Here is a 13,616-nt window from a genome sequence, read left to right on the forward strand (position 1 = left end):
CTGTTGTTCACTGTCTGGCTAAAAATAAAAAGCTGACTCATCAAGTTTAGAGTCAGCTGGAGTCTGGAGGTATATGATGTCATCTCACTTTGACTCAGCTGTTTGTTTTAGATGTATCAGTGTGTGTGTGTGTGTTAGTGTGTGTGTGTGTGTGTGTGTGTGTGTGTGTGTGTGTGTGTGTGTGTCTGAAGTGTTGAAACACTACAACAACACCACAGTGGAATATAATATATTGAGCAACTTTCTTATCGTAGTTTCATTCATCATAAAATGTAAACAATGCCTGCCTCCCTCCCTCCCTCCTTACTCCTTTCCTTCCTTCCTTCCTTCCTTCCTTCTCTCCTTTCCTCCCTCCCTCCTTACTCCTTTCCTTCCTTCCTTCTCTCCTAAATGCCTTCCTCTTTTCGTCCTTACTACTTTCCTCTCTCCCTCCTTACTCTTTTCCTTCCTTCCTTCTCTCCTAAATTCCTTCCTCTTTCCCTCCCTCCTTCCCTCCCTCCTTTCCTCCCTCCCTACTTACTCCTTTCCTTCCTCCTTCCCTTCCACCCTCCCTCCTTACTCATTTTCCTTCCTTCCTCCTTTCCTACCTCCCTCCCTCCCTCCTTCCCTCCTTTTCCTTCCTTCCTTCCTTCCTTCTCTCCTAAATTCCTTCCTCCCTCCCTCCCTCCTTACTCCTTCCTTCCTTCTTTCCTAAATGCCTTCCTCTTTTCGTCCTTACTACTTTCCTCCCTCCCTCCGTCCTTTTCCTTCCTTCCTCCTGTCCTTCCTTCTCTCCTAAATTCCTTCCTTCCTTCCTCTTTCCCTCCCTCCCTACTCCTTTCCTTCTTTCCTTTCTAAATTCCTTCCTCTTTTCCTCCCTCCCTCCCTCCCTCCTTACTCCTTTCCTTCCTAAATTCCTTCCTCTTTTCATCCTTCCTCCTTTCCTCTCTCCCTCCTTACTCCTTTTCTTTGTGTCTGAAGTGTTGAAACACTGCAACACCACCACAGTGGAATATAATATATTGAGCAACTTTCTGATCAAGTTTCATTCATCATAGAAATAAAAAGGGGGAAACACAGCTGAGGAGTTTCAGAAACATGATGTAGGTGTAATAACAGAAAGATGCGGGTGCTTTGTAGTGGCAGGAGAGAAAAAAAAAAGATTAAAAGAGCCTCAAAAACCGTCATGATTAATAACAAGAGACCAGTTCCTGCTTATGAGAGGTTCTTAAACTCATATAACAAGAAGCTGTATTTACTGTAAACCTGCAGTAAAGATGAGAATATAGGAGCAATAATAATCATCAAAGAGTCCAAAAACAAACACGTGCACTCCTTTATTTACTGTCATTTATATATTAGTGCTGAAATCAACATTTTATGAGTGGCAGAGCTGGACTTTCATGCTTTTAAAGTCTATAGATCAGCTGTTTGATGAACCCTGTGAACTCAATATGCTTCAATCTGGTTTTTAACTGTCTCTATATTAATGTAGTATAAAAGAATAGAGGTGTGAAAGTACAGTAGCAATCACGCCCACTGTAAGCTACTGTAGGAGCTTGTTAGGATGTTTATGGGCTGTCTGCAGTAAGTCAGTATATCAGCTGTTTAATCATCTACATCTACAACACAGAGACATGTCAACTCATTTGGGGCGTAGGCGTTCCCATGGCAACGCAAGACAGGACGAGTCGTAACATGAAGGCAGCATGAAAGCACTGCTGTTAACTCTCCTGTCATCCTCCCGGGTCAACCTGACCCCAGCTCTCTTTTCACTCTTCCTTCTTTCCTTCCACCCTTCTTTCTTTACTCCCTCCTCCTTCCTCCCTCCATCCTTACTCCTTTCCTTCCTTCATCCCTCCTTACTCCTTTCTTTCCTTCCTAAATTCCTTCCTTCCTAAATTCCTTCCTTCTTCCCCTGCACCCTTCTTTCTTTGCTCCCTCTTCCTCCCTCCCTCCTTACTCCTTCCTTCCTTCCTTCATCCCTCCTTACTCCTTTCTTTCCTTCCTTCCTTCCTTCGATCTCTCCTAAATGCCTTCCTCCTTTCGTCCTTACTACTTTCCTACCATCCTCTTTCCTCCCTCCCTCCCTCATTACTCCTTTCCTTTCCGTATTTCCTTCCTTCTCTCCTAAATTCCTTCCTCTTTCCTCCCTCCCTCCCCTCCTTACTCCTTTCCTTCCTTCCTTCTCTCCTAAATTCCTTCCTCTTTTCATCCTTACTCCTTTCCTTCCTTCCTCCCTCCCTCCTTACTCCTTTCCTTCCTTCCTTCCTTCCGCTCTGTTTTTACAGGTAACACACTGTAAATACCTATATTTATTCTTTTCCTGTGTGTGTGTTTTTAACATACACTGCAACGTGATTGTGTAAATACATAAATACATTTTTTTTTTTTTTTTTAGTGCCGAGAACATTTCTGCTGACTGCTCCCTCCGTCCTTGTTCTTATCAGATAATAATGTGTTTTTAAAGCTTGGTATTTAAACAGAGTATCTTTGATGATAAGAAACGTTTGCTGCCGCTCTACTCTCTCACATTCCCATGAAGTTTACATACTGGATGAGTCACTGGAGCATTTAGCCTCATTTAGTAACGTGGGATAAAGAGCGGGTGTGGTTTCTGATTACTTGCTCTGCTGAACCTGAAAATAAGATGAAAGGAAGCAAGGAAGGAAGGAAGGAAGGAAGGACAGTAGGAAGGAAAGAAGGAAGGAAGGAAGAAATAAATCAAATGCTGCTGAGTTCAGTCTTTGAATCTAAGTTATAAACCTCTGTAGTTATTATATTGTTTTTACTTTTACTGTAGTCCCATTTAACACGAATGAATCTGCATGAAAGGAGACAAGGAGGGAGGGAGGAAGGAAGGAAGGAGGGAATGAAGGAAGTAATCAGGGAAGGAAGGAAAGAGAAGGAAGGAAGGAAGAGAGAAGGAGGGAATGAAGGAAGGAAGAAACAGAGAAGGAGGGAGGAAGGACATATGGAAGAAAGGAAGGAAGGAAATGAGGAAGGAAGGAAGGAAGGAAAGGAGGAAGGAAGGGAGGAAAGGAAAGAAGGAAGATAGGAGGGAGGGAAGGAAGGAAGGAAGGAAGGAAGGAAGGAAGGAAGGAAGGAAGAAAAGAAGGACAGAGGAAAGAAGGAAGGTAATGGGGAGGAAAGAAGAAGATAAGGAGGGGGGAGGAAGGAAGGAAGGAAGGAAGGAAGGAAGGAAGGAAGGAATGAAGGAAGGAAAGATGGAAGGATGGGAGGAAGGATAGATGGGAGGAAGGAAGGACGGAAAGATGAAAGGGAGGAAGGAAGGAAGGAAGGAAGGAAGGAAGGAAGGAAGGAAGGAAGGAAAAGTCCCTGTCCCTGAATGAATGTGCATGAGAGGTCAGACTGGGGCTGCAGGTGTAGTTTCAGTGTGTAACAGTGACAGCTAGTGGTGAGAGACGGTACTGCAGCAGTGTGGAGCTGGTCTCTCTCTCCTAAATGCCTTCCTCTTTCCTTCCTTCCTTCTCTCCTAAATGCCTTCTTCTTTCCTTCCTTCCTTCTCTCCTAAATGCCTTTCTCTTTTCATCCTTACTACTTTTCTTCCTTCTCTCCTAAATGCCTTCCTCTTTCCTTCCTTCTCTCCTAAATGCCTTCCTCTTTCCTTCCTTCTCTCCTAAATGCCTTCCTCTTTCCTTCCTTCCTTCTCTCCTAAATGCCTTCCTCTTTCCTTCCTTCCTTCTCTCCTAAATGCCTTCCTCTTTCCTTCCTTCCTTCTCTCCTAAATGCCTTCCTCTTTCCTTCCTTCCTTCCTTCTCTCCTAAATGCCTTCCTCTTTCCTTCCTTCCTTCTCTCCTAAATGCCTTCCTCTTTCTTTCCTTCCTTCTCTCCTAAATGCCTTCCTCTTTCCTTCCTTCCTTCTCTCCTAAATGCCTAACTCTTTTCATCCTTACTACTTTCCTTCTCTCCTAAATGCCTTTCTCTTTCCTTCTTTACTACTTTCCTTCCTTCTCTCCTAAATGCCTTCCTCTTTCCTTCCTTCCTTCTCTCCTAAATGCCTTCCTCTTTTCATCCTTACTCCTTTCCTTCTCTCCTAAATGCCTTCCTCTTTCCTTCTTTACTACTTTCCTTCCTTCTCTCCTAAATGCCTTCCTTCCTTCCTTCCTTCTCTCCTAAATGCCTTTCTCTTTTCATCCTTACTACTTTTCTTCCTTCTCTCCTAAATGCCTTCCTCTTTCCTTCTTTACTACTTTCCTTCCTTCTCTCCTAAATGCCTTCCTTCCTTCCTTCCTTCCTTCCTTCCTTCCTTCTCTCCTAAATGCCTTCCTCTTTTTGTCCTTACTACTTTCCTTCCTTCCTTACTTCCTTCTCTCCTAAATGCCTTACTCTTTTCATCCTTACTCCTTTCCTTCTCTCCTAAATGCCTTTCTCTTTCCTTCTTTACTACTTTCATTCCTTCTCTCCTAAATGCCTTCCTTCCTTCCTTCCTTCTCTCCTAAATGCCTTCCTCTTTTCGTCCTTACTACTTTCCTTCCTTCCTTCCTTCTCTCCTAAATGCCTTCCTCTTTCCTTCCTTCCTTCTCTCCTAAATGCCTTCCTCTTTCCTTCCTTCCTTCTCTCCTAAATGCCTTCCTCTTTCCTTCCTTCGTCTAGTGGTGAGAGAGGGTACTGCAGCAGTGTGGAGCTGGTCTCTAGGTCTCAGCTGATTCATGATGTGTGGGCGTCGACTCACACAAATACTTCAAATCACCACAACTTGTAAACATTGCATCACATCAGTGGTGGTGGCAATCACACATCCTTGTCTCCTAAATGCCTTCCTCTTTTCATCCTTCCTTCCTTCCTTCTTTCCTTCTCTCCTAAATGCCTTCCTTCCTTCCTTCTCTCCTAAATGCCTTCCTCTTTTCATCCTTACTCCTTTCCTTCTCTCCTGAATGCCTTCCTCTTTCCTTCCTTCCTTCCCTCCTAAATACCTTCCTCTTTTCATCCTTACTCCTTTCCTTCCTTCCTTCCTTCCTTCCTTCTCTCCTAAATGCCTTCCTCTTTTCATCCTTACTCCTTTCCTTCTCTCCTAAATGCCTTCCTCTTTTCATCCTTACTACTTTCCTTCCTTCCTTCCTTCCTTCCTTCTCTCCTAAATGCCTTCCTCTTTTCATCCTTACTCCTTTCCTTCTCTCCTAAATGCCTTCCTCTTTCCATCCTTACTACTTTCCTTCCTTCCTTCCTTCCTTCTCTCCTAAATGCCTTCCTCTTTCCTTCCTTCCTTCCTTCCTTCTCTCCTAAATGCCTTCCTCTTTTCGTCCTTACTCCTTTCCTTCCTTCCTTCCTTCTCTCCTAAATTCATTCCTCTTTCCTTCGTCCCTCCCTCCTTACTCCTTTCTTTCCTTCCTTTTTCCCCTCCACCCTTCTTTCCTTCCATCTGTCCTGCCTTCCTCCTTTCCTTCCTTCTCTCCTAAATGCCTTTCTCTTTTCATCCTTACTACTTTTCTTCCTTCTCTCCTGAATGCCTTCCTCTTTCCTTCCTTCCTTCCTTCCTTCCTTCCCTCCTAAATGCCTTCCTCTTTTCATCCTTACTCCTTTCCTTCCTTCCTTGCTTCCTTCTCTCCTAAATGCCTTCCTCTTTCCTTCCTTCCTTCCTTCCTTCTCTCCTAAATGCCTTCCTCTTTTCATCCTTACTCCTTTCCTTCTCTCCTAAATGCCTTCCTCTTTCCTTCCTTCCTTCCTTCCTTCTCTCCTAAATGCCTTCCTCTTTTCATCCTTACTCCTTTCCTTCTCTCCTAAATTCATTCCTCTTTCCTTCCTCCCTCCCTCCTTACTCCTTTCTTTCCTTCCTTCTTCCCCTCCACCCTTCTTTCCTTCCATCCGTCCTGCCTTCCTCCTTTCCTTCCTTCTCTCCTAAATGCCTTCCTCTTTCCATCCTTCCTTCTCTCCTAAATGCCTTCCTCTTTCCTTCCTTACTACTTTCCTTCCTTCCTTCCTTCCTTCTCTCCTAAATGCCTTCCTCTTTTCATCCTTACTCCTTTCCTTCTCTCCTAAATGCCTTCCTCTTTTCATCCTTACTCCTTTCCTTCTCTCCTAAATGCCTTCCTCTTTCCATCCTTCCTTCCCTCCTAAATGCCTTCCTCTTTTCATCCTTACTCCTTTCCTTCCTTCCTTCCTTCTCTCCTAAATGCCTTCCTCTTTTCATCCTTACTCCTTTCCTTCTCTCCTAAATGCCTTCCTCTTTCCATCCTTACTCCTTTTCTTCCTTCTCTCCTGAATGCCTTCCTCTTTTCATCCTTACTCCTTTCCTTCCTTCCTTCCTTCCTTCCTTCCTTCTCTCCTAAATGCCTTCCTCTTTCCTTCCTTACTACTTTCCTTCCTTCCTTCCTTCCTTCTCTCTTAAATGCCTTCCTCTTTTCATCCTTACTCCTTTCCTTCTCTCCTAAATGCCTTCCTCTTTCCTTCCTTCCTTCTCTCCTAAATGCCTTCCTCTTTTCATCCTTACTCCTTTCCTTCTCTCCTAAATGCCTTCCTCTTTCCATCCTTCCTTCCCTCCTAAATGCCTTCCTCTTTTCATCCTTACTCCTTTCCTTCCTTCCTTCCTTCTCTCCTAAATGCCTTCCTCTTTTCATCCTTACTCCTTTCCTTCTCTCCTAAATGCCTTCCTCTTTCCATCCTTACTCCTTTCCTTCCTTCCTTCCTTCCTTCTCTCCTAAATGCCTTCCTCTTTTCGTCCTTACTCCTTTCCTCCCTCCTTACTCCTTTCCCTTCCTTCCTTCTCTTCTAAATGCCTTACTCTTTTTGTCCTTATTCCTTTCCTTCCTTCCTTCTCTCCTAAATTCATTCCTCTTTCCTCCCTCCCTCCCTCCTTACTCCTTTCTTTCCCTTCCTTCTTCCCCTCCACCCTTCTTTCCTTGCTCCCTCTTCCTTCCATCCATCCTGCCTTCCTCCTTTCCTCCCTCCCTCCTTACTCCTTTCCTTCCTTCTCTCCTAAATGCATTTTGTGTTGTGTGATGTCATCTATTTGTGATGTCATCTATTTGTGATGTCATCTATTTGCTTAAATCTCATTTTGCTGCTTTTCACTGGAATCATAAAACTAACGACGTCTTTTTAAATCATAACGACAGGACTCTACAAGTTAAACACATTACCTTCCTTCTTTCCTCTGTCCTTCTTTTCTTCCTTCCTCCCTTCCTCTCTTCCTTTCTCTCTCTCCCTACCTCCTTCCTTCTTTCCTCCCTCCCTCCCTCCCTCCCTCCTACCTTCCTTCTTTCCTTTCCTCTCTTCCTTTCTCTCTCTCCCTACCTCCTTCCTTCTTTCCTCCCTCCCTCCCTCCTACCTTCCTTCTTTCCTTTCCTCTCTTCCTTTCTCTCTCCCTACCTCCTTCCTTCCTTCCTTCCTTCCTTCTCTCTTTCTTCCTTCCTTTTGTCTTTCCTTCCTTCCCTGATTCCTTCCTTCCTTCCTTCCTTCCTCCCTCCCTCCCTCCCTCCTTGTCTCCTTTTTTCCTCCCCATTACCTTCCTTCTTTCCTCTGTCCTTCTTTTCTTCCTTCCTCCCTTCCTCTTTTCCTTTCTCTCTCCCTACCTCCTTCCTTCTTTCCTCCCTCCCTCCCTCCTACCTTCATTCTTTCCTTTCCTCTGTTCCTTTCTTTCTCCCTACCTCCTTCCTTCTTTCCTCCCTCCCTCTCTCCCTCCTACATTCCTTCTTTCCTTTCCTCTCTTCCTTTCTCTCTCCCTACCTCCTTCCTTCTTTCCTCCCTCCCTCCCTCCTACCTTCCTTCTTTCCTTTCCTCTCTTCCTTTCTCTCTCCCTACCTCCTTCCTACCTTCATTCTTTCCTTTCCTCTCTTCCTTTCTTTCTCCCTACCTCCTTCCTTCTTTCCTCCCTCCCTCCCTCCCTCCTACCTTCCTTCTTTCCTTTCCTCTCTTCCTTTCTCTCTCCCTACCTCCTTCCTTCTTTCCTCCCTCCTACCTTCCTTCTTTCCTTTCCTCTCTTCCTTTCTCTCTCCCTACCTCCTTCCTTCCTTCCTTCTTCCTTCCTTCCTTCCTTCTCTCTTTCTTCCTTCCTTTTGTCTTTCCTTCCTTCCCTGATTCCTTCCTTCCTTCCTTCCCTCCTTCCTTCCTCCCTCCCTCCTTGTCTCCTTTTTTCCTCCCCATTACCTTCCTTCTTTCCTCTGTCCTTCTTTTCTTCCTTCCTCCCTTCCTCTTTTCCTTTCTCTCTCTCTCTCCCTACCTCCTTCCTTCTTTCCTCCCTCCCTTCCTCCCTCCCTTCTACCTTCCTTCTTTCCTTTCCTCTCTTCCTTTCTCTCTTCTTTTTCACTGGAATCATAAAACTAACGACGTCTTTTCACTGGAATCATAAAACGAACATCTTTTTAAACAATAACAACATGACTCGACTCGTTAAACACATGAATCTGAAACCTTACTCAGCTCACATCACACGTCTCACACTGGGAAATAAAAAAGGCTTCTTACTCTGAGCTGGACGTGTTAGGACCGGTCCTCCACCCTCAGGCCTTCTGTCACCTGATGGAGGAGATGACACTGGGGTGACTGGGATGACTGGGATGACTGGGAGAGAGAGAGGAATGAAGGAAGGAAGGAAGTAAGGACAGAGGAAAGAAGGAAGGGTCTTACTCTGAGCTGGACATGTTAGGACTGGTCCTCCACCCTCAGGCCTTCTGTCACCTGATGGAGGAGATGACACTGGGATGACTGGGATGACTGGGAGCTGTGGGAGCAAGCACAAACCCAGGAGATTAGAATGACAGATTAAGAGAGGAGAGAGGAGAGAGGAGAGAGGAGAGAGGAGAGGAGAGGAGAGGAGAGAGGAGAGAGGAGAGAGGAGAGGAGAGAGGAGAGAGGAGAGAGGAGCGAGGAGAGAGGAGAGAGGAGAGAGGAGAGAGGAGGGAGGAGGGAGGAGGGAGGAGAGAGGAGAGAGGAGAGAGGAGAGAGCAGAGAGGAGAAAGGAGAGAGGAGAGAGGAGAGGAGAGAGGAGAGAGGAGAGAGGAGAGAGAAGAGAGGAGGGAGGAGAGAGAAGAGAGGAGAGAGGAGAGAGGAGGGAGGAGAGAGGAGGGAGGAGAGAGGAGAGAGGAGAGAGGAGAGAAGAGAGGAGAGGAGAGAGGAGAGAGGAGAGAGGAGAGAGTAGAGAGTAGAGAGGAGAGAGGAGAGAGGAGAGAGGAGAGAGGAGAGAGGAGAGAGGAGAGAGGAGAGCAGAGAGGAGAGGAGAGAGGAGAGAAGAGAGGAGAGGAGAGAGGAGAGAGGAGAGAAGAGAGGAGAGGAGAGAGGAGAGAGGAGAGAGGAGAGAGGAGAGAGGAGAGAGGAGAGCAGAGAGGAGAGGAGAGAGGAGAGCAGAGAGGAGAGGAGAGGAGAGAGGAGAGCAGAGAGGAGAGGAGAGAGGAGAGAAGAGAGGAGAGAGGAGAGGAGAGGAGAGAGGAGAGAGGAGAGCAGAGAGGAGAGGAGAGAGGAGAGAAGAGAGGAGAGGAGAGAGGAGAGAGGAGAGAGGAGAGAGGAGAGAGGAGAGAGGAGAGGAGAGAGGAGAGAGGAGAGAGGAGAGCAGAGAGGAGAGGAGAGAGGAGAGAGTAGAGAGGAGAGAGGAGAGAGGAGAGAGGAGAGAGGAGGGAGGAGAGAGGAGAGAGGAGAGAGGAGAGAGGAGAGAGGAGGGAGGAGGGAGGAGAGAGGAGGGAGGAGAGAGGAGAGAGGAGAGAGGAGGGAGGAGGGGGGAGGAGGAGGAAGAGGAGGGAGGAGGGAGGCAGTAATTAGAGTGAAAGGATTATGAAAGCTGACTGTTATCATCTCTGAAGCTGCCAGGAAAAAAAAAAAAAAAAGCTTGGGGCCAAAATTTAAGAACATTGCAAAACTGGCAGCTTTCTCAATATCCTTCCTTACTTCTTCCTTCCTACTTACTTACTCCTTCTGTCCTTGTTTCCTTCCCTCCTTCCTTATTTCCTTTCCTTCCTCCTTCCCTTCCTCCTATCCTTCTTTAATTCCATGCCTCCTTCCTTCTGTCCTTCCTTTCTTCCTTTAATTCCATGCCTCCTTCCTTCTGTCCTTCCTTTCCTCCCTTCCTTCCTTCCACCGTCCTACCTTCCTTCCTCTCTTCCTGCCTCCCTCCTTTCCTTTCTTCTTCCTCCCTTCCATCCTTCCTTTCTTCTTCCTGCCTCCCTCCTTTCCATCCTTCCTTTCTTCTTCCTGCCTCCCCCCTCCTTCCTTCCTTTCCATCCCTTCCTTAATTCCCTCCCTCCTTCCTTCTGTCCTTCTTCCTCCCTTCAATCCTTCCTTTCTTCTTCCTCCCTTCCATCCCTCCTTTCTTCTTCATCCCTTCCCTCCTTTCCTTCCTTCCTCCTCCCTTCCATCCTTCCTTTCTTCTTCCTCCATTCCCTCCTTTCCTTCCTTCTTCCTCCCTTCCATCCTTCCTTTCTTCTTCCTCCCTTCCCTCCTTTCCTTCCTCTCTTCCTGCCTCCCTCCTTTCCTTCCTTCCTTTCTTCTTCCTGCCTCCCTCCTTCCTTCCTTTCCTTCCTCCTTCCCTTCCTCCTGTCCTTCTTTAATTCCCTCCCTCCTTCCTTCTGTCCTTCCTTTCCTTCTGTCCTTCTTTCCTCCCTCCCTCCTTCTTTCCTTCCTACCTTCTTCCCTCCCTCCTCCCTTCCTTCCTCTCTTCCTGCCTCCCTCCTTTCCTTCCTTCTTCCTCCCTTCCATCCTTCTTTCCTTCCTACCCTCCCTCCATCCTTCCTTCCTCTCTTCCTGCCTCCCTCCTTTCCTTCCTTCTTCCTCCCTTCCATCCTTTCTCCCTTCCATCCTTCCTTCCTCTCTTCCTGCCTCCCTCCTTTCCTTCCTTCTTCCTCCCTTCCATCCTTCCTTCCTCTCTTCCTGCCTCCATCCTTTCCTTCCTTCTTCCTCCCTTCCATCCTTCCTTATTTCCTTTCCTTCCTCCTATCCTTCTTTAATTCCATGCCTCCTTCCTTCTGTCCTTCTTTTCCTCCTTTCCTTCTGTCCTTGTTTCCTCCCTTCCTTCCTTCCACCGTCCTACCTTCCCTCCTTTCCTTCCTTCTTCCTCCCTTCCTTCCTCTCTTCCTGCCTCCCTCCTTCCTTCCTTTCCTTCTTCCTGCCTCCCTCCCTCCTTCCTTCCTTTCCTTCCTCCTTCCCTCCCTCCTTCCTTCTGTCCTTCTTCCTCCCTTCAATCCTTCCTTTCTTCTTCCTCCCTCCCTTCCATCCTTCCTTCCTCCTTTCCTTTCTTTTTAAAACTAGCCAGGACCACCTCTGAAGCTGCCAGTAAAAAAAAAATAAAAAAAAAAAGTTTAGGGGGCCAAAATTTAGGAACATTGCAAAACTGTCAGGTTTCTCAACATGGAGGAGTAGGAGTTGAGAGTTCTCTGAATCACCGCGAAGACATTTGAGACGAAATGGAAAAAGTCAGAGCTCATGATGAAGTATAAACTATGATGCCTGTTGTTATCTAAACCAGGAACACTTTCCCACTAGTCACATTTAGAAAGACTTTCCTGATGTTGAAATACTGAAAAATCCCTCCAACATTATGGAAAATCTACAAACTGCACCTTTAAGCTTAAAAAAAAGGTATAATGGCCAGATACGGCCCGCCATGGGGTGTGATCCGGCCCACTTGCCATCAAGTGTTCTTTTTTCCTTCCTACCTTCCTTTGTTCCTTCCTTCCTTCTGTCCTTCCTTCCCTTTGTCCTTCCTACCTTCCTTTTTTCCTTTCTTTGTTCCTTCCTTCCTTTCTTCCTTCTGTCCTTCCTTCCATCTGTCTTTCCTTCTGTCCTTCCTACCTTCCTTTTTTCCTTTCTTTGTTCTTTCCTTCCATCTGTCCTTCCTTCCTTTCTTCCTTCTGTCCTTCCTACCTTCCTTTATTCCTTTCTTTGCTCCTTCCTTCCTTTCTTCCTTCTGTCCTTCCTACCTTCCTTTGTTCCTTCCTTCCTTTCTTCCTTCCTTCTGTCCTTCTTTCCTTTCTTCCTTCTGTCCTTTCTTCCTTCTGTCCTTTCTTCCTTCTGTCCTTCCTTCCATCTGTCCTTCCCTTCCTTCTGTCCTTCCTACCTTCCTTCTTTCCTTTCTTCCTTCTGTTCTTCCTTCCATCTGTCCATCCTTCCTTTCTTCCTTCTGTCCTTCCTTCCTTTCTTCCTTCCTTCGTTCTGTCTGTCTGTCCTTCACTAGCTCTCTTTCCTACCTTTCCTCCCTCCTTCTTTTGCCTGTCTTTCCTTCCTTCTTTCCTTCCTTCCTTCCTTCCTTCCATAATGATCCGGCCCATATGAGATCAGATTGGTCTGTATGTGTCTGTATTAGCTCATCCTGACCTGTAATTCCACTTTCTGCCTGAGGGGGCGCCAGAGAGTCAGCCATCAGTCTATGACAGAATGAAGAAGCAGCACTGGCAGTAATAGAGAAGCCAGGCTGATTACTGCAGGGCTTATACCAGGGGTGTCAAACATGAGGCCCGTGGGCCAGAACCAGCCCACCGAGGGGTCCATTCCAGTCCACTTTCCTTCCTATCTTCATTGCCTTCCTTCTTTTCCTTCCTTCCTTTCTTCCGTCCTTCCTTTCATCTTTCCTTCCTCCCTTTCGTCCTTCTTTCCATCGGTCCTTCATCTCTTTCTTCCTTCCTTCATTCTCTCTCTTCCATCTTTCCTTTCTCCCGTTCTTCCTTCCTTCATTCTGTCTGTCCTTCCTACCTTCCTTTTTTCCTTTCTTTGTTCCTTCCTTCTGTCCTTCCTACCTTCCTTTTTTCCTTTCTTTGTTCCTTCCTTCTGTCCTTCCTACCTTCCTTTTTTCCTTTCTTTGTTCCTTCCTTCTGTCCTTCCTACCTTCCTTTTTTCCTTTCTTTGTTCCTTCCTACTTTCCTTTCTTCCTTCCATCTGTCCTTCCTTCCACCTGTCCTTCCTTCCTTTCTTCCTTTTGTCCTTCCTTCCATCTGTCCTTCCTTCCTACCTTCCTGTCTTCTTTGCCTTCCCTCCTTCCTTCTTCCCTTTCTTCCATTTTTCCTTCATGTCTTCTTTGCCTTCTTTCCTCCCTTCCTTCCTTCCTTCCATTTTTCCTTCCTGTCTTCTTTGCCTTCGTTCCTTTCTTCCCTCCTTCCTTCCTTCCATCTTTCCTTCATCCCTTTCTTCCATGTTCCCTTCCCTCCTTCCTTCCATCTTTCCTTCATCCCTTTCTTCCATCTTTCCTTCCTGTCTTCTTTTCGTTCCTTCTTTCCACTCATCCTTCCTTCCGTCCTTCCTTCCTTCCTTCCATCTTTTTAATGATCCGGCCCTCATGAGATCAAATTGTTCTGTACGTGGCCCTTGAATGAAAATGAGTTTGACACCTCTGACTCATACTGTAATATTTCACTTTACTAGAGTTTTAACACTTGTTCAGATGAGACAGTAACACGTAGAGTCTCAACATGTCGTTCATCTATCTGGAAAGTTGCACCAAGCTATCTGGAAAGCGGCCATGATGTTGGCATCGGCTGGATCAATACTGTTAACTGTCAGATCGACATGATGAGGCGTCTACCTGAGATTACTGTGTTGTACCATTGGCTGCGACCCATGAGTTCATCCTCCTGTGTGGCAGAACAACTGTTGTTTTCTGATTTCTGTGTAATTCAATGATTTACAGTTACCCTCGGGGGCATGTGCGTACTGCATATTGGATTGTTACTGAGAGTTATGTTGTAACTGATTTCCCATGA

This window comes from Scomber japonicus, chromosome 17, assembly GCF_027409825.1.
Source record: "Scomber japonicus isolate fScoJap1 chromosome 17, fScoJap1.pri, whole genome shotgun sequence".
Lineage (NCBI taxonomy): Eukaryota > Metazoa > Chordata > Actinopteri > Scombriformes > Scombridae > Scomber > Scomber japonicus.